Source organism: Stegodyphus dumicola, chromosome 5 (assembly GCF_044657685.1).
Source record: "Stegodyphus dumicola isolate Sdum_Otavi_A_Nest chromosome 5, ASM4465768v1".
In the NCBI taxonomy this organism is placed as follows: domain Eukaryota; kingdom Metazoa; phylum Arthropoda; class Arachnida; order Araneae; family Eresidae; genus Stegodyphus; species Stegodyphus dumicola.
In genome coordinates, this window is record NC_140772.1 from 201,218,216 (window position 1) to 201,237,751 (window position 19,536).

Genomic DNA, 19,536 nt, shown 5'->3' on the forward strand with positions numbered 1-19,536 from the left:
TATTCTATTAAACCAGTTTAAAAGAACAGCATACATAATTCCCATGCGATATTTGCTACTTATCAATGCACTAACTATTCAATTATGTTGAAATCTGAAATTGCATAGAAAATATTCTTACATCCTTTTGAAAGCAGCGTTCTGTATCTTCAGTATAAAAATAATGCATCATTGATGACACTAATACTCGTAGTCACAAAATTCGTTATTTCGTAAGAACTGCGCTTTGTGCTAAATTATGAATTGCAACTCATATTATGTATGAATAATAACTGTTCTTTCACGATTTAAAATTTTGATGTGAAATATTTTTACAAGTCTTTGGAATAGGTTTTAAATGAATTTAAATATGTAAGAAAAGGATTTTCAAAAAACATTTTTTTTTCTTATGTTCCTTATTCTCCTAAAACTTAATTTTGAAATGATTTATTAGGGTATAACTTTATAAAATGGGCTTTTTATGACGTAAACGTATCTTGAATATAATTTTCTTATTTCTACAGTAAATTCTATTAATGTAAAATAATTATATTTTGAATGGGAGTGGTGCTCAGAAATTAGTTCATATATTTAGTGGATTTCTTTAATTTATGAATATGCAAAAACTCTTATGTATATTTTAATTTATTAAGTAATGTTCTTTTTACAGTTACGTGTTATGTATATTTACGTAGTTTAAAATTGCAGTAAAAAACGTTTTCAAATAACATTATGATTTAACTGCTGAGAAAATCTACAGATTTGTTTTTAAATAAATAATGTGAAATAAAACAGGATTTAAATATTTCTTGTGACTATTTTCTTGCGGCTTTTATTTTACATTTCTGATAATTTTTATAGCAAACCGAATATCGCTAGTTAATGATCATCAAATATTTAGTAATTTCAAAAACAGATGAACAATCATTTAAAATTTTAGTCTCCTGTACGTGAGACCTATATCAAAAAATGAAAGTGATATAATGCAAGAGTTCGAAAAAATTTATATACGCGATGTAAGCACCGCGCACGTTTCAGTTTAAAGATTTTTCAGTGACTCAAATGAAAAACTTATACTTAAAGAATAGATCATGCACTTATACTTTTATCGTGGATCTTCAAAAGTCATTTCTGTGCATTCAAATCAACAAACAGTGTTAGTAAAATGCAAGAAATAGAATACATAAAGTTCAAAATACGAGCCGCCCAGACAGTATAGTGGTTAGGGTAGACTAACTACAATATCGAAGGACCTGGGTTCTAATCCCGGAGAAGGCATGGATGTGAAATTGTCTGTTCTTTCATAGGAGGTAACTGTTGTCACCTATCAGGTGTCCCCACAATAAAAATGACCACCATTTTTGGCCCTAAGAGTGGCCAGTCCGTTATAGGCAAGTAAGTCCCTGCCATTGAATAAAAATGTTTAAAATACGATATGTAGTATACTTTGCTCCTCTAACAAGAAGGTAAGGTGTCAAAATGTAGGTGCCTGTAGAAGTTAACATCATTTGATATAACTTATGTATAATTTATTTTACTTGCATATCCCATCAAAATCGTTATAAAAAAATCGTTACTTTTTTAAAAAGAAAAAGGAAGTACTTATTAATGTTCAACATACGTTTGTGATGTCATTTTTATTCATTTCAATTGAAACTGATGCTAAAGATATTTCACATTCATTCATTCTTCAAGAATAAATACGTCATATTAGTGAGAGAAAGCATCATTCGAGTTATGAGGTTCCGAATTTACAATTGGCTTCCAATCGTAAAATTAAATTTAAGCGTTTTGATGTCTTTGTTTGCGGAAACTTTTGAAAGACACTTAACAGTAACATCTATGATTCTCAGTAATGTAAATTCATACATTTAGATTTAACGCGGATTTTATCTATGTAATGTTTTCCTAGTCACCTTCTTGTACTGAAAATATCCTTTGAATTTGCAGCATGAATGCCATGGTGGTTTCACATGTGTATGCATAAGCGTTATAGAATATGAGATCAAGTTAATTTTAGAGGTATTAATAATATGTACAATGTTAGATTCGGATATTTTCATATTTATTTATATTCTTTAAATTTCAAACAGTATACCTTGTTTATCCCATAATAATTCTGGTGCTTAAAATGTAATATTCTGTTAAATATTATTGTTTTACAAATCTAGTGTTAAATAATTATGTTTTGTAACTTAATACTTACAGTCTCAGTATTTCAGATTTTAGTTCGTTAATAATAATCAAATTTGGTTGCCATACGTTTATTTGATATATTTATTGAAACAGTATCATCTATGATTCTCAATAAAGATTCATCAATGATTTCAGTGTTTTTCCATAGCCGTAGCTTGTTAATAAATGTTTAAGTTATGGAAATTATCATTTACCAGGTTTTTAATTTTAATGCAACTTATGATACCATGTTACATAGGCTTTCAGTTAAACTTGATTCAAAACTAAAGCACAAGTCAAGTAGTATGAATCACACATTGTCAGAGAATGGACATAGTACGAAAGAGATTTGGGTGAAAAAAAAAAAAGAATTGCGAGAATTAAAGATTTCAATAATTTGACGCTTTGAAGGATAGGATGTTTTTAGGTTTTGTCTTTGAAAGCATACTTTATCTTTTATACCTAATAAATACTAATTGTTACTAAAATGTCTATTTCACACCAGGAGGATCTCATTCATTTTATACGGATGCAGACAGAATATAGTTCAGCATATTCATTTTAGTAATAAAATATGTTTTGAAAGAATATCGGTGCATTCTTAGACACAAATTATACAGATGAAAATGTCTTCTTAATTAATGTCATCGGCATTTGATTAAAAAAAATTTAAGTAATGCAAAACATGCATTGAGTATTTTTTGTTTGCTTAGAAGTGCAGTTACCAACATTCTGTGGCATATTTACAATACTAATTTCATACTGAAAAGAAAATATGCGCTTCGTGCTGCGGCCTTGTTAATTTCTCTGACCCTTATTGCAGCATATCAAGGTCGTTCACCTGACACATAGTTCTAACTTCAGCATATGGAACGTCCCGGTTTTTGAGAGCGCGCAAAAAAAAAAAAAAAAAAAAAAAAAAAAAATTCTCTCGAAGGAGAGAAAAAAAAAGTTATCCGAAACTGCGGTTTGCATCGAGCAACATTTTTATTTCCCTCGCAGGAAATAATTTTGTAACTTTAACTGGGATTTCTGAAAGAAATACAGGAGTGTGGAGAGAGCAGAACAGAACTTATCCTTTGACATATTGCCGCTTTACTCAACCTCGTGTCCCCTCCGTGTTCTGCTTCACTCCTCACTACCACGGCCAGGGAATGGGCCTCTCCCTATCCTTTGGCACCATGCCAGAAACCGACTTCTCGCAGCCGGGAACGTGCAGACCGAGCTTTTGCCGGTTTGAATTCGGGGGGCTTAAAAAAGGAATTCGGTTCCGGTTCCATTTTTTATACATCTCTTGTACATTGCCTTTGTCTCCCTCTTGTTAAAAAGGAGTGAACCGACTCTAATTGTTCTTTCCTTCGCACCCCTTTCCCAGCCCTGTAATTTTTTAATTTGAATTTTGAATGGTGTGATTTGAACTGATTTTGGAATTTTTCGAATTGAATAACCCCATATTTTAGGAGGTAAGTGATCTTTTTGCTTTAACTATAACCTGTATCCACTGTAGTTCTTGATATTCATTGTGATTTTGACATGTAAAGCATTTTAGAATTTGCATGACTTTTTACTACAGCTGTACTGTTTAAGATGCTCCATTTTGTAGAAGATTCATCTGCATTGTGAACTTCGACCCGCACTATAGATTCTTCTGCTCTTAAACTTTACGAGAATCTGCCTGTCTGAGAAGTTCAATGAACTACTTCATCACCATGGTTTCCAGTAGTCTTTTTCCCCCGCTTTTTTTCCTGAGAGTAATTGTTTTATCCCTATTTATCCCTCACTAGAAAAACTGTTACCCAACTTATTAATTCGAATGCCCTTCAGATAAAAATTTTGACTGATCATTATATGTTAAATACCTATACAGTATCGATTTTCAATTAATAAATTCTGTAACATTTACAGTGGAAAATTGAATTGAACTTTCTTTCATCAGGATAAGTTCCAGAACAACGTTTAAATATTTTCCTTTTCGTTCTTGCAATTCCCGTTTAAAAATTTATTTGATATTGTTATTCGGGTACATTAAGATAAAAAATTTTAAATATATTTTAATTTTTATTTGAAATATTTTCAAAGAAAATTCTGTGATTTTTGTTCATTTGTGGATGATAAACAGCTTGATGGCTGCTTTAGAAATACGTATGCGTATGTGAGCTAGAAGTATTTATATTCTTTATTCATATGCTAAAAGTTCTTTTTTTTTTTTTTTTTTTTTGAGGAAGTAAATATGTTATCACACCCTATTCCAAATAAAAAAACTACGTCTTTTTTTATCTAAAAGAAGAAATATGACACATGATATATTATTTTCAAAGAAAGGTATGAGTTGTTCAGTGATTTAACTTTCCTAAAGGGTCATTTTTATTACTTATCTTTGAAACTAAGTTTAATTCAGAGATTAAGACTTTTGAATAATATTAAGGTAGTTAGGTTTCTGTTTAGATCTGCTGCAGTTTGTTAGAAATAGATTAAACTTATATTTTTCATTTTTACAGTTTTACTCTTACAATTCGAGCATTCTAAATAATTTTAAGTAAGTGTTATAAAAATTTCAGTTTTATCCGAAGAATAAAAATTTTGAACTTTAAGCAGCGAAGTTTTCGATTCGATGAATTAATATTTGGTTTGTAGTAAATACATTTATTTGACTTATTTCATTCTTTCAGTTTTGTTTTCCTTTTCATGCATTTAGGATAATACCTTTATTTATTAATACAGTTTTTGTTTCATATCTTTGAGGAATTTAGGAAAAATCTTAAATGAATTTATTTGCGAAATTTAGAGTTGGTAAATAGTTTCTTCATATTTTATATATATTTATCATGTGAATAATACATTAGTTTGTCATCTTTCAGTGTTTGCACGAGTTACAGATGAATATAATATGTCATGAATAGTTCCCTTATATTTCTTGATTTGATGTTCTACGGTTAGGTTATCAACATATTTGAAATACTTTGTATTTGAAATACTTTGTATTTCAAAACGCTATCTGCTATTACGATATGAATTGAGGACAACTTTACTTACTTATAAACAAATGAATAAGCACAAGTAAATATGGCATGTTATTACATAATAAATATTAAACGTTTTTACGTAAATAACTTCTTGTTGAGCGTCTTGGTAAGACCGTTTTCTCTGATATTGATCGATATTGATGAAATGTGGCATGTCTTCCAGGTAAGTTATGATTTAATATCGATTCATATATTTGTTTAATACACAAAGCTGTCGTCAAACAGTACGGAATTTACTTGCTTTACGTTTTTTCAATTCTTACAATATCGATGTTGTTAAAGTTTTTAACATACTGCTTTCCTCATTAATTGTTTTTTTACGCAAAACTGGGTACAGAAGGCAAAATTCTGTCAGTTTTCTAAATAAAGCTTTTGACATTCTCTTGGCGAATTTGTTTGAAATGAAACTGATATTAACTGAATTTTAATGAAACTGATATTAACTTAAATTCTTTTTTTCTATTTTACTGCTAACAACGGAAGCAGATTTTTATTATTACAGTGATGCACATAGGCCTCGTATAATTTGTCGTATTCAAATAACTTAATCTATTTATCATTATTAGGTCCAAATTTAGATATTTTGAATATATTACTCTTTTCAGATTATTTTCGAATGTGAGTAGAATAACATAAAGCTACCTAATTTTCGTATGTAATTTTAACGTTAACCATAACTTTGAAAAATCTTTAACAGCCTCTTTATTAACAGAACGGAAAACACTTAAATTACATATTACTGTCTATAAGTTTTCCTTTCGAATATGTTGATATTTATACAAGAAAGAAGTATCAAATAGCTGCAACCTACTGTTCTGCAGATGTTAGAATATTGTCAGTGTAAACTGCGCATGCGCTATGTTTGTATAACATAGTATACAAGAAAATGATACATTCTGATTTATTTTGACAAAGGGACTACACATTGACTGAATCTGTCAAAAGTATGCTTTTTAAAGTAAAATGAAAAATTAATACACTTTTATTCTTGTAAAAAGGAAAACGATTATGAGGAATATATGAACATTTTTAAAACTGCACTTAAAATGTTTTAACCATACTTAAGTATGGTCGATCCTCAATCGTATTTTAGAAATTTTGATAATTTTAGTGTTTAGTTTTCGGTGCATATTGTGCAAACGTACTATTTCATAAAGAGTTAATTTTTGTATTATCAATATAAGTATTAAATTATTCTAAAATAAGGGATATTGGAGGTGTTGTCACTGTAACCCCATGCGACACACATTATTATTCTGCAGTAAAATACATGCTCTGTAACCAATCTCAGATTTCTATAAAGATAGAATGTATGTTATAATAGTAATACTATAATACAGGACAATATCAATAGTTTTATTGTTATTCATTTAATTTTTTACCATTATTAATTTTTTAAATATTTTATTCTTATTAAAGAATACTCAAAAACAAAATTAAATAATAACATCACAGTTGATCCAGTCTGAATAGAACAATTCAAATCTTTTTCAGCAAGCTTATGGGAAATAAAAACACGTGTACGATTTATTTTTAAATGCTGTGTAAAGTTGTCATTTGATAGTTAAAGGAAAAATTAGCAGTTCAGTGTTTTCAAAATTTAATTGTCATTCAGATTTAGAAGCGAAAGAATATTTGAATACCAGTGCTATACTCCAACTTAGACATTAGTTGCTGGTCAGATCGAAACTAATATTTAGCATTTATTTCAAATAAAAAAAACCTAAACTCTTCTAACCTTTTAATTTAGTGAGATATATGCTTGGAACAAGCCTCAATTCTTTACATATGTGAAATAATTATCTTAATTATTTATAATTATTAATATGTTTATTATTATTTTTATTAAATGATTGATTGAAATGCTATATGTTAGAGGATAAAAAACTTGATATCATCTTCAGATATATCAAAATTTTACGAGATTAACTATTATTGAAGTATGATTATTTCAATTGATTTTATAATAAGAAAAAAAAATTATGTTTAGTTTTCTTTCTAAATACAAATTCATGCTCATTTTAGTGCTGAAAGTCTGAAAGTAACTGAATATGCCTATTTGATGTAATTGTTTTAGATTTTCTTATCATTTCGGGATGGTATCCTTTTCTTGCATTTTATAATACATATTGCGAAAAATATATAAAAATTTGATAAGATTTATTATTACAGAATTTTGTGCAGATATATGATATGATAAGAGAGTATTAGGATTATACTCTTCGGAGTAAATTATGAGTAGCTGAAAGTAAATAAATGAAAAGTATAATCTCTGGCTGTTGCCAGCTATTCTTCCTCTTTTTTCAAATGTATTTAAAGTAAATAAATACATTAAATAAATAATAATTATCTTAAACTAAGTGAATGCAAAAAATTATTTATTTTCATATTTCGTCATTTTCTTATTTTAAGGTGTTTATAAAAACATTTTTAAATATTTCTAAACATCGTTTTTGTATTTTATCTTTCAAGATACTGTATGTCATATTTGAATTTTAAGTTCCTCCGTTATTATCACCAAAATGAAATTAAATGGACGCTGCAAACTCTTGCATTTTTTTTGTTAAGAGTTACTTGATTTTGATCCATATATAACGGTGTGCATTTCAACGGAGAAAACGAATAGAAATAGGTATAGTTTCAATAACACAGTGTCTCTACGATCGGATTGCATTGAAAATTCATTTGCTAATACAAAATATTCTTTAGATAAAGGATTATATTTTAATTTATTGAAAAGTTTTTGTTGAATTTAATAAAATTTAACTATTTCAATAAATATTTAAAGTTTGTATTTACACTCAATTTATAATTAGAATGATTTACTCAGACAATGCCACTGAACCTAAAGTTATCTCACAGAAGCAGATTAACAACCATTGATTGTATTTGCTGCCTTTATAAATCAATATACTTTACTAAGATTATTAATATAACACTATTATTACTTACTGTCATAATTAAGAAAATAATATTTAAAATACTGGACTTATAATTAAGCATCAAAATAATAAAAATCAAACAAAACATAATAGCAGAAAAAGCATGATAATTTGTTTAAAAAATACAAATTAAAAAAATAATTTAATAAAGCTATATTTGTTCCCGCAAAAAAATTTAACCATTTATAAAGAGAGTGATAATCATTAAACCAGAGAATATTTAAACATCTTGGAAAAGTCTGTGATACTTTTAAAACATTATCAAATGAGGAATCGCGAAATATCCTCCTTTTAATTTTAAAAAAATGTAAATGCTTGAAACGATAAAGGTGAAGAAAACCAAAAGACTATCCGAAGCTATAAAAAATAAAAATGAAAGTAAATGATTAGAATATTTGAAGATTAAAGAATTAATACCTAGTCATATTCATCAACTAGTCGATCGGTACTTAGAGAGACTTAACTAATGCTAACTATAGATTATGCTAGATAAGAGCCTTTATTTCTGGAACTAACAGTTTTCCATGAATAATTATTGAATTTTTTCCGGTTTTAATGCAGCATTTATAGTGTATTCGGATTCTAAAGTATTTTTCCACAATTTATGAAAAATCAGATCATGTTATTTGAAATACATAAATTAATTTTCAAAAGAAAGGTATTAAAGTATTCTTGTCTTTTTTCAACAATCATGATTTTTCTTTTAAAGGTTTTTATTTTTTATTCGATCAAAGTAACTTCATTTTTTTCATAGAACGACTAACTGAAAACCTTTTTTGGAATCAAGCTATTTGTAACGTTAATTTCAGTTCGACAAATTGCTTGTTAAAATAAAAGACATTTTTAATCAAAACAAATTTTGCCGTTGTATCAATTTTACGTTTTTTTAATTATGTATTAAAATCACTGATACCGTATTTAAAATATTTAAGAGATAAAAATTCAGCTTGAAGAGATATATATAGATGGAAAACTTCATTATTATTGAAAAGATATTAAAAAGTTCTTAACTGTTTTAACTATAAAACTGTTTTAAACAACTGCTTTTAGTACTTCCTCTTCAGCATTTATAAATACTCAGAATATCATTATTTGTCGAGAGATCTTACATTCGTTAATAAATTTTAAGCAACTAAAATATTTCTTAATTGCCTGTATGTTGTAGTTATATGAATATTCCATCCTAAACGATTATATTTCCGCATGTATCAGTGTATACCCCATTGATGGTGGATGTTGTTGTTTGGCAGACTGCCAAAATGCTACTTCTGGGTGGCAATAATACTAAAGGAAAGCAAACAACGATTCTTTCGCATAACAGATAATATTTTTAAATTAGATAGTTTGTATAGCTCTCATATGTATCATTTCTATTTATTCAACATTTTGATGTTGCTTTAAACGTGTTGATAAACTGAATGCTTTGATTTTGTTCGATTTTTTAAACAGGAAAGTGTCTTATGATGCTCCATTCATTACGGAAAAAACTGCTCATAAAATGCCCTAAACGGATTAAAAATGTGCACTATTGTATTTTATTTATTGAAACATAAAATCGTCTAGAATATCTTACAAGACAATAATTACATCTACATACAATACAGACAATATTACATCTAGTTTAATGAATTATGCATATTTTTCAGAATTACGTGTCTAACCATGTACAATTAAAACCATATTAACAGAATATTTATATAATTTACATATTTATATATTTTAAATGTATATTTGAAATTCTAAGCTTTATAAAATTGCTATTTATATATTATGTCAGATATTATAAAACAACTATACAAAAATTAAAATTGGCATTTTAGAGTTACACATATCAAAATTTTCAATGTCTTTATTCACACTATTATCTAAAGATATACTTCCGCATATATATTTTTAAGGCTTTTCGAACAAATTGAAACTCCGGGCATATTATGAAGTAACGTTTCAAATTGAATTTAATTTTGATTATTATTTACTGAAACAAATCTAGCAAAATGAAAGCATTCATGAAAACAAGGGGGTAGAGTGTTAGCTTCAAATAAAAAATGTTTTTAACGGTATGTGAAATAATCAACATCTATTTTCCCGATCTATAATATGTATACTGTTGAGACTATTTATTACCTTTAGCATACAGTTAAGGAGTAACGTTTACATTCATGGAAAAGGGAAATATTTTTGTAGTTCGAGCAAAGCATATTTCTATATTTTTAGATTGCCAGTTATCATTTTAATGACCTTTAATGTTTGTAATGTATCCTACAAAATGTGAAACTTTTCTTAAGCGCTGTTTTATTATCTTTCAGTGTTTCATGCAAACGTGTAAGAAATTATTGTTTTCTACCATACATGTTCAAGTGGAAAATTTATAGCTGGAATCTCGGGAAGGATATAGTTAATTTTCAGAACCCAATTATCTCTACAGTCTGAGTGCTTTAAGGTGTAATAATTAGCAAAATAAAATTTGAGGAATTGATCTAGAGAATAGTTTTCATAATAATTTAAATCTTTGTTCGATTCTTCTCTAAAACATCTATTTAATCTATTAAAATCACACTAAATTACTATAACATGTCTCTTCAGTTCAGATCTATTAGCTAACTGTTATATTACTACACGTGCTGCGGGCCCACCAGCGGCCGAGCGGTAAAGTCGCTGAACACTGGTAGTTCGGTCCGAGGTTCGAATCCCGCGAACGGGCTGGCTGCATGGGTGTTTTCGTGGTTTTCCCCATGTGTAATGTGTATACGAGCCAGTTTCCCTTAGAAAGTCCTCCACGAAAGCCATCCCTCCCCTTAGGCAGATAGCCCTAGTGTGCTTTGCCGTAATTAAATACACACACACACACACTACACGTGCTGCGTTTTGCTAAATAATGTGCAAAAAGATATTTCTTCGAGCATCCGGGCAGAAAATTTTAAGAAGCTTAAATCGAAGTTCATGAAATATGATGAAATAAATTAGGGTATATTTGTTCTACAAGATTCTGAGTGAAGGATTCAGGAAAATGAGAAACCGGGGTCTATTCGGAGTCATACGGTGTATTTCAGAAATTTAAAAGTGAGTTGTGAAATACTAGTATGCATCGATTCTGTGACGAATCGAATAAGTGAACGTGAAATTCGCTATGGTATGAACTGCATGTAAAATTAAAAAGTAGATAATAAGTCCAGATTTAAATTTATATGTAGACATTCTGAGATTTTGCGATAAAACTAAAAGAACATTAAGCAAAATTAATAATAAAAAATAAAAATCTAAAAGCTTTCAGATTTTACATTACACCCAAAGGAGCTTTATTTTAACATTCTGTGTGTTAACTTTATTAAATATCATGTTCTTCGCACTTAAACCAAAAAATTCAGTTCAACAGCCAGCAATATCGCAAAATAATTTTAAAATGAGCATATCAAATTTTATTTATTTAAAATTATTTAAAATGAGCATATAAATGAGCATATATGACTTAGATATACACAGCTTCCCGCTGGAGATAATTTTTTTCCCATACAGTGTTGCCATTGCTCGCTTTGAAATCGTTGAGTTTGTTAATCGAAAATTCGTTAAAGTTTTACAAAATATGTAATGGGTTGTTCCAAACAAATTCCAAATTCGGGCTTCCAGATGCCCATATTCGGGTGGAAACGTACGTTATTCAAAATTTGATGGCTCTACGTACAGTTGTTTTATTACAATGCGAGAAACATACATACATTTATGCATATTCTTCATTATTTAATTTTTTTAAATATAATGCAGCTCTCTAATATTTGGCGGCAACAATTTGAAAAGTGAACCGACATTTATAGTGAATCAATGCAAAATGCCAAAACGAAATTAATAGTCCTTCTGGGCAAATTGCCCCTTTGGACTAATAAGTAATTAAACGAAGGTGGATCAATTATTGTTTTATTTTACAACATAACTCAAACTTGAGCGCAACAATGAGCAATAAAGTTAATAAAATAAATCAACTCATTAAATTAATCAAAACTTTACTGTACACACCTGCAGAGCACATTACAACATTAATGCTATTGATTTCATAGAAGAAAGCAATCAGTTTGATCCGCTATTCAGTGGTAACGGCTGCATTTTGAGTTTTTGCTGTACGAGACCGTCGTTGGTGATTTGGATTAGAAAAACAGAACTGAATCTTTGATTTACCACGTAAAATTTGCAAGGTCCATCAAATATCAGATATCTTCTGAGATAATGGTGCTGAGAAGAATCTTAAACTTCTGCCTGTTAAGCTATTTATTTTCAACTGAATTAATATGATAATTTCGACTGAATCCCTATAGTGACTGCACTGATTCATTATTTTCTTTTTTATTTGGTTGGACGCTATTAATGATGCTAATCGTGCTGCCAATATTGAAATTTTCATTTCGAGGGAGGAGGCAATTCGGTTCTTCAATGGTTGCATTTGTAGAAATCTTTTGTGCTTTTTTATTTGTTTTTATAATGTGGACAACATTTATAACTTGCTAAGTGGAATGAAGTACACTTTATGCCACAAGTGTCTTTTTTAACTCATATGATAAGCCGAAATATGTTTCCGCTGGAAATGTAACACTTCTTGCGAAAGATTGATTTCAAACAATTGTGATACTGTCCTTCCCTGATTGACATATATTTTAATGTTGATCTTAAAGAAATTCCCAAACTTCGTGGACTTTAACATTTTCGAATCTAGATGAAATCTGAACTTAAAAAATAAGAACGTGTATAAGAGCTTTGAATTTTCATAACTGGGTAACTTTATTTGCATTCAGAATGTGGTAGTTGAATCAGTATCTTGCTACCACATAATTTAGCATTCTGTAGTCCTTTAATCTGATCTTCGATGATTAAAGTTTGTCGGTGTTACGATGCCAACAGTTCTTTTCCTTGTGAAATTCTCACAAAAAACTGTAAAGTGCATCATATCTTCACTATCTAGGACAGAAACTTTATCGCTCAAAACAGGCGCCTATAAAAGATTCAAACAAACTGCCACTTTGTTCTCAAAAGTATCTAGTGGGAACCAAAAGGTGCCAATTCTCAAAAGTATCCAGTGGGGACAAGCAAAGGAATGTACTTTCCTTCATCAGGAATATGTCTGATGGAGTTTTTATATTACTTTTTCATACTTCTAGAATGAAATGTATCGGGAAAAAAATCTGGAATAGACAAGCAATGTAAACCTTTCACAGAATATTAAAAACTCTACTTACGTAATTATTTTTGTCTGGAAGCAATGTTTCTAAACTACATATTTTCTTGGGGACCCTTATATTGAAGATGCTTTCTATATGTGTGCGTAGACTGGTATCGAATTGCCAATTAAATTTTTAATTCTAATCAATAGGTAGATTAAACAAGTGATTATTTGTAAAGAAGAGATTCGCAAAGTGAATAAATAATTTTAATCTTAAATTGAATTTGGTCATAAACATACTGTTTCTTTTAGGTTATGAATAAATTTTTTGTTCTACATTCATGCTCAGATTATTACTTTCGATTTAGAAGAAAAGAATATTTAAATATCTAGATTTTCGTAGGCGAGATAAAAAATCGTAGAATTTTAAATAAGGATAATAGTTTTACCAGAAATAATGGTTGATTACTAGTAGTTTTAAATGTTGCGGGATTGTCCAACCTTGAAATGGTAAATGAAATGGGCACAGCCCACAGGCCAGCCTAGTTGAAACTACGTTCAGCCATAAGGCTCACAGAGGCTTGTCGAAACGGTAAGTTATGGCGGATTTAGTAGTCGAGTTATGGCGAGTAAGTTATGGCGGATTTAGTAGCTTACCAGCTGTTGCATTGTTAGATTAATATTTTCCCCTAGGACCGGTAAGTATCCAAATCCCCTGTGTTAAAAAAAACTCACCCACACAAAACTGTTTAGAAGCCGTGTCTATCCATGTCTACGAACACGAGGTTAATACTTTTTCCAGACCAGTTACTAAATGCGCTTTCTATTCAAAATAATACAGATGTGTATGCATCTGTTTTGATATCAATGTTTAATACTTAAGACCTAATTACAATAATTAATTAATGAGAAGGTGAACTGGATCTTTACCTTATTTTCAAACATGTTAATAAGACATTTTCTCAAACCAGTTTCGCTGCTCTTAAACACAAGTAAATACTAGGCTTTGGTATTTAATATAATTATTATTTTGCTTGCTTCTACGGGTTTCTGATTTCTTTATATATTTCAGAATTAAATTTGTGAGAAAATCAAGTCTAAGGCACTTTATTCACTTTGCAAATCGCGTTCTTACACAAAAACCACTTGTTTAATTACCTAACGAATTTGTAATTCGATATCGGAAACGTAATTTTACTTACAAAATTAATGGTTAAAATAATTTATTAAACTTTATTAGAAATAATGAGCTCAGAGATATATTTAATTGACTTTATTCTAATTGAAAATTTGCATTTTACCTCAAAAATAATTTTACTTTGTCGGCCCTAACTTTATATCGAGTCTTCATCTAATATTAGAAGCATGATTAACATTTTATATATATTTTCGGGAAACAGTTTAGTATATGCGCTTCAGTGAAATGCTTCGTTTCTTGTCTGTTGATTTAATAGTACTTATAAATCAATACTTTCCTTAAAAGGCTGAATTCTAAAATGGAAGTAGTTAATGAAGAAGTTAATGAATGCTTTGCGTACTTTTTTAACCCATATTAATGATTGGTTGTACCCATACATCCTGTTATCATTTCAAAAGTTTAACAATATTCTAAAACGAACCAATCGGTCTTTCAAAGATTCTAAAGCCATAAATGTTTTCTATAAAATGGTTAATAATTGAAGTATTCTGTAATAACGTACGGCATATAAGACATCAACATGCAGCTGACTTCGATTGTGCTGACATGATTTTATATCTTAACATTCAACTTCACTATAAACTGACATATTCACCAAAAAATTCGAAACACGTTAATGTTAACACATAAACATAAGCATATAGGTATGAATAAAATAAAGTCCATGCTTATCACATTACGAAATTGATTCGTACATTAAAAAGTGCGACTGAAGAGGCAAACTTAATCCCTTTTTTTCCTTGGTTCCTCTGATTCTTTTTCAAAATCACTTTACATACTTGTGCTACATAGCCTTCAGTAAAACTTTTGTATATGCCATAGTGATAACTGCAGATCTCCCGTTTTACAGTGTAATAATTTTTTTTATTTGGATTTGGGAACATGTATTTTATTATTTTTCAGATGATGAAACTCACTTTTCCTGCTGTTTTTGAAAAAACGAAAAATCGGAATTAATACTTTATATTGTGACAGATAACGGATTCAGGAGTAAAACATGTCCTGGAATTTTGCTTTTAACCCAACCAAAACTTCTGCTCACTCTGAATGACGAAATATATTCCTATTTCCTCTCTCCAGAAAATACAGGTTATTCCTTTTTACATTTCACTCTTTTCGTCCAGAGGAAATGTTACCATTTCGGAGTCGTTAGGCACAGGGACTGGAACTAATAGTTTACGATCGATAACTTGGTTCACCAGGTAGTGGGCCTCTCGGCGACTTGTCTATAACTCATAAATGTGTCACGATTAGCAAGTTTGCTGCTTGGGGTAAGAAGAAAATATATCTTACCTAAAGTTACTGCAATGAACAATGTTGTACAGTGAATCTTCGATGAGATTAAATGATTTACTCTTATTGAACCCTTTTCTTGCTCTTACATTTCTATTTAAATGCGTCTCTGTTAAAAGTCATAAAAACAAAATTCTCAAATATTATATTTGGAGTTACCACAATCCTTTTATTTAAATCCTTAAATGCATGCTGCACAGTATATGCTATACATTACGAAAGCTTCAAAACCCATTGCAGTCAGCTCTCTCAGTCTCTGAGAACTTCAAAGGAACAAGTGTATTTTGATTTTAATCACAGCCATTAGTACCTCATTTTTTGTTTTCTATCTCTGCCGTTATTTGATATGCTATAATAATTTCAGAAATCTATTTAATTAAAATTAATTAACATTTATTAAATATAATATCAATCGATTGTAATAAAGCAGATCGTTAAAAAATTATAAACCTACAGAGTCATATAGGTAGTTTTCTACGCGTAATAAAATAATAAATGCTTTTTTTATATTAAAATGTTTAAATTTTGATGTTATGCTGAGCTGCATATTATTTCTATAAATCCAGAGTATTTTTCTCTCTTACCTACTACCTAACACATTTTATCTGAATTGTTGCCCTATCTGATGTCTTTCGCTAATTTATAACCTAAGAGCCTTTATACCGGTTCAAAATCCAATTTCAAATTTCCTAAGGAACCACATAAATATTTTAAAATAAAGTAAAATAAATTTTATTGCCGCAACTTGGGTTGGTTTGCCGATTCAAATCGTAGCAGATGGATAGCTGTTTGAATATTGACAACACAACGGAAAAGGTATAGCATCACATACGGGTGTTAATAAACTTCTGGAACATAAAACTACCTTACTCTGAAGTACATTATTTATAAATAGATTTACATGCCATTTCAAAATTAATTTTAGTTGTGCACACTGATATTTAATCCTCAACAGATGGATTAGTAGCAGATGCAACTCTAATAAGTATCACCAGGAAATTTACGGAAAAATTTAATTTACTTAGGTCTAGATTATTACTGTTTTAGACAACTTAAACCTACTCTTAGGTTTTATTAAATATTTTTATATCTAATCCAAAGATTTTTCATATGTTTTGGAGTAATGGACGTAGAAAGGATGAAATCGTTTTCTTTATATCGTTAGACTTTATTTTTTATGCAAACGATGATGTACGGATAAGAGCGTTAAAGTGAAACTTTATATAATATATCTATGTATCTTAATTAATAAAAAAAACTATTTTTAGTTAGGCAAATTCTGCGTTAAGTTAGGCAAGTTATGATTACCTTTTAAATGTATTTATCGAAACTTGCGTAACTAGAGAAAATCTTTTTTAGACTTTACCTAAAAATTTGTTTTTCGACAGAATGCTAAAAAGTGTTATGTCGAAAAAAAAATAATATATTTTTCATTTAACTTTTATCTCTTTACAACTGACTGCTTGGTGCCGCGACAAAAAAACAAAAACAAACTAACTACTACTAAAAACTACTAAACTTTGTACTTAGTAATCAAAACTTCTAAATCTAAAAGACATCAAAGAAAGATATCCTCCCTGGTGTTTTGGTAGAATCACGATTAATTATGTACATCCACAACAAAATCTTTAACAGGCTATCTCTCACTAAATGAAAACTAATTTATATCTCCAACCTGAAAACACATAAATTTGAATACCAAAATCTAGAGATAGCCTTAAAACTTTAACATTTCAAATACCAAACAGAACTCTTCAAAACACCGGGGAAAGATACAATCTCACAATTAAGAAGTTTACTCAACATAATCAAAATAAATTCTGTAAACAGATCGCATAGCCTCCAACACTAAAATTGATTTTTTTTTCCTACTACCGCAATATAATTACCCAGGTTCGGTTGAAAAACCATGTTTCCGTTAGGATCACATGGGTGACCTTCAGTAGACCACAATTAATACACACAAAAAAAAACATACAATATTAAAGATAATAAACACATTTATTGAAAATTCCCACACATTATAACTTAAGATAGCTGGCCAGACTACCCCTACAAAATCTTTTAAAGTTCCTCATAGTTTTTTCTTTTCATAGCAATCTCAATTTAAACATTATTTCATTAACTCAAAAATCATAGGGAAACACGTCACAGTTCTTAATCATTTTAAGCAGGAACTCAAGAATATTAAACTCATTTTAAAAAACTAATTTAGAATAAAACATATTGAACATAGCACTTAAACATTAAAACAAAGATTCACTTCCTCCAATTAGTTCAATTGACTTCTGACTATTAAACATTAAATAAAAAATTACTTTCTCAGCTAGAAATTGTTAAAAATATTCAATTTTTATCTACTTAACATGTCAACTCTTGCTTTAGTATTAAACATTTCCAAATTTAAAAAGATTATGTATCAAAATAAAAAGTCACTCACGAAATCGGCGTACCACCTTTTAGAGAATCAGGGAGCTGCCCAAATCCATTGATCCAATTTCAAAACACCGAAACAATAACTACTAAATCTTCATCGTTGTTTTCCGGAACCGGAGCCTTTTCATAGTTCATAGTTTTCAATTTGACTCAGGGAGCTGCCCCGATCTAAATTACAAATCCCGAAACAATAACATCCAAATCTTCATCGTTGTTTTCCGGAACCGGAGCCTTTTCATAGTTCCAGTTTAAAGTTTTCAAATTCCTCCGTTAAGCAGCACTTTCACTCAACCATCTTCCCGTTTTCGAAGTTCCACTGAAGATAAGAGAAAGAGGTCGAAACTGGAGACAAAAGACCAAAGCAGACCTCAGGCGATGACGACTTTCCATATTTCCACCTTTTCTAAAGCAAAATAGATACTCCAGCACGAACGAGCAGTTCAGACTGTTCCACAAATGGGAAAAAGAGATCTCAGCGACGAAATTGAAAATAATAGGCCGCAAGAATTGCCGCCGTCACCCTCCGTACCCAGAAATCTCGGAGATAAAAACTTAACTGTATACCGCGGTCGACCACGGCAGAACCGCCGCGTTTTCCTCCGCACCATCTCAGCACCTCACTGACCGCGGCCGGCCCCGTAGGGGCCGCCGTCAAAGTAGCAAACCCCTAAGGCTCCAAAAAAAACCTCTTCAAAGTCTTCTCTACAAATCGCTATTTTTTCAAGTCCAAAAAAAAGATTCCCTGCCTTCCGTGCAACGGCTTAAGAAACCTCGGTTTACCCACACCAAGAAACGCCTCAAAATTACTATTGGTTCAAACAACACTAAAATTAAAAAATTTAGCCAATCTTACGAAAACTAGGACTCTCTTTCGCCAATTAAAAGAAAGGTCATAAATCGCCACTGAAATTCTCAGAAATTCAGAACTTTCTACAAGAAGACAGACCCTTTCTTTCCCACGCAACAGAAGAATGTTTCCAACCTATAACTCTGTCAAAATATCGCTGCCCCTTAGAACTATTCTCCTCTGGACGAGAAAAACACGTGTTTTCAACCCCCGCGAAAAAAGGGGAAAAATGCAGCTGGACAGTGACCTCTAACCTCCAAAGACGCCTACGCGTGAGAAACGGAAATACAACCGCGCCCTTTTAACTGTAACACATATTCAGCCAAACTTAAGGGAGTTTTGCCGTAAAGTTTAACAATATTAAATATTAAACATTAATTTAAAATAAGCTCAATACAAATTCATTAAACACAAAAAATAATATAATAACTAAGAATACATTATGCACAGTAAAATACTACGAACTAATTATATACAACAAAAATACATAAGAATTTTCC

General features: G+C 30.0%; 1 protein-coding gene across 5 annotated transcripts in view; it reads left to right on the forward strand.

Annotated features, from left to right (window-relative positions):
- Nucleotides 1–19,536, forward strand: part of LOC118189810 (cell adhesion molecule Dscam1-like) — a 451,139-nt gene that overhangs the window by 106,582 nt on the left and 325,021 nt on the right. For 2 of the 5 annotated variants that reach the window (XR_015041386.1, XM_085817551.1), the window contains exon 1: nt 2,673–3,617. The exons of 1 other annotated variant lie outside the window; for it this stretch is intronic. The gene's annotated coding sequence lies outside the window, so the exon portion shown is untranslated. Of the gene's footprint in view, nt 1–2,672; nt 3,618–19,536 lie in introns of those variants that run through there. 2 more of the 5 variants (XM_085817550.1, XM_085817548.1) reach the window with 2 other exon arrangements.